The sequence below is a fragment of the Aplysia californica genome, unplaced genomic scaffold, assembly GCF_000002075.1.
Source record: "Aplysia californica isolate F4 #8 unplaced genomic scaffold, AplCal3.0 scaffold00596, whole genome shotgun sequence".
Lineage (NCBI taxonomy): Eukaryota > Metazoa > Mollusca > Gastropoda > Aplysiida > Aplysiidae > Aplysia > Aplysia californica.
In genome coordinates, this window is record NW_004797866.1 from 275,767 (window position 1) to 278,142 (window position 2,376).

The 2,376-nt window shown below is 38.3% G+C and overlaps 1 protein-coding gene across 1 annotated transcript in view; it reads right to left on the bottom strand.

The window, feature by feature from the left end:
* The window catches only part of LOC101861764 (unconventional myosin-XV), a gene marked incomplete at its 5' end in the record, with an annotated part of 199,411 nt that overhangs the window by 83,882 nt on the left and 113,153 nt on the right, over positions 1–2,376 (bottom strand).

Here is a 2,376-nt window from a genome sequence, read left to right on the forward strand (position 1 = left end):
AGCAGAACAAGGGAGGCAGTACGGGACATTTTAAACAATTTGTTTGCTGTGAAAATGTTAATGTTGTTTGTGAAAATGGTGAAATGGAGTAGGTTTAACACCCCTATCAACACTATTAGTTTATTTTAAAAATTTGTCTGTGAATTATGGTGAAATGGTGTAGGTTTAACGTCCCTTTCAACACTATTAGTTTATTTTAAAAATTTGTCTGTGAATATGGTGAAATGATATAGATTTAACGCCCCTATCAACATTAATAGGTTATATTTCACAGTCCATCGGTGATGTTTTAAAAAAAAAAGACACACATCGATTTTATAGTCGGTTTTAATCGGTGCTGAGAGAAAGCTACAGTTTATTTTAAATCAAGAGTTTTACATCACTTGCAAAACAAATAGGTCATATACGTGCCGAAGATTAGACGTATCACAAGAAAATAACATACAGGGAAAAGAAGAGGAGAAACCACACCAGAGCGCCCGCCAACTACCCACTGGGACAACTTTACATCAAAAAGTCTTTCAAGTCTCCAACCTTCCACACGAACACAGACAACATCAGTCAGTTTGTTTGATAGTTTTCTTATATCTATCCAACTCAAAAAACCAAAAAATATATGTGCATACACGTATTGACAATAAACGGGACCTGCCAGAGACACCCTCCACCTTCCTAGTGACGTCATCTAGGTCTAAGAAAGAACCATAGACTTGTATTATAACATCCGAGACCGTGCACTCTGAGGAAATTCCGGTTCACCCTGGAACACGCCATTAAACTCTTTTTGGAATCAAATGAAGGGCAAAGAGATAAAGATTGCCGTCATATCTCGCCGATCGGCGGTGTTTACCACCCACTTTCTTCGGATTTTCCCCAAAATGCCGTTGCATTTGATAGCAAGGTTTTTTTAAAACTAGATCTATATGAGCGTTGTGGTGGCAAAGAGTTAACCAGACTGGTGTTTTGCACTTCATTCAGCGAGTTTATAGTGCGCACCTGCGCAGCCAAGTCCTTACACAGTTCAATAAAGGCCGCCATGACAGTGCCCGATCTAGGGTGTTTTATAATTCAAGTCTATGGAAAGAACCAACAAAAACCAGGGGATACTACAAAGATCTGAAAGAGTCTACCGCTGAAAGGGGCCCATTCTGCAAAAGGTGAGAGGGGAACAGATTTTGACAAAACGCCATGAGGGCTTGAGTTAGATAATAGTCATGAATAAATAAAATAAAACGTAGGTTGTGTTTTACGCCCCCATAGACACAATTTCGACCATTTAGGAGTCAGGCTTCAACCCTGCCTGTCAGGGCCAACGCCGTCTCGCCAGACACATAAGCAATGAAAGAAGGCGGCTCGACATTATGTCAAGATTTACATTCTAAATATTGAAGAAAACAACAACAACAACAACAACAACAACAACAACAACAACAACAACAAATACAACAACAACAACAACAACAACAACGGCAACAACAAACCCAGAAAAGATGCACACCTTAGGTAAATATATAAGTGTAAAACGAATGAGACAGGCAATGAATATTCAAAATCATCTCGAACAAACGCTATAACGATTTCCATATCCAGAAAACACGGTTTGCAGGAAATCAACCTAAAAGAATATGAGTACATAATATATTATTTCAAAACACTTCGGTGTAGCTCGTAACCGTTTTACGCCACCACTGACACGATTTAGACCACATAAGAAGGCGCGGGCCGCTTTATTAGACCTAGTCTGTGTGAGCCAACCCGTTCATAATATGTGCTATCCAGCAGAACGTTGAACACACTTGTGGAAATAATATAATCCTTAGTATGGAAACAAAAAAACAAACATGCTTTCTACGTGCAAGATCGAAAGAGTAATCCTTTCACCACAATCGTCGATGCGTGTGTACTTTCACATAAGGCGGGTAATTCTACATTTTAAAAAGTGATTGTTATTTTTTCCACAAAAAAAAAATTTAAAAAATTAAAACACGCTGCACTACAAAAAAAAAGTGAATTTGATTGTTCAGTTGTTGGTTTTTAAAATTATAATTTATATTATATTATAATTATATTATATTTTTTAAATTATAAGCTACAAAAGACATAGACTATTACACTTTCACTACCGACAGTGAGACTGCTGTAACCTGAAATGGTGAAAGTAACGCTAGCCTGACAATTAAACCTCATGGGATGTTGATGTTGTTGACACGTAAATAGGCCGAGGTAAGATGATTCTGTCTGGTGTGTGTGTGTGTGTGTGTGTGTGTGTGTGTGTGTGTGTGTGTGTGTGTTTGTGTGTATGTGTGTATGTGTGTGCATGTATTGGAGAAAGAGAGAGGGAAAGAGAGAGAGAGAGAGAGTGTGTGTGTGTGCGTG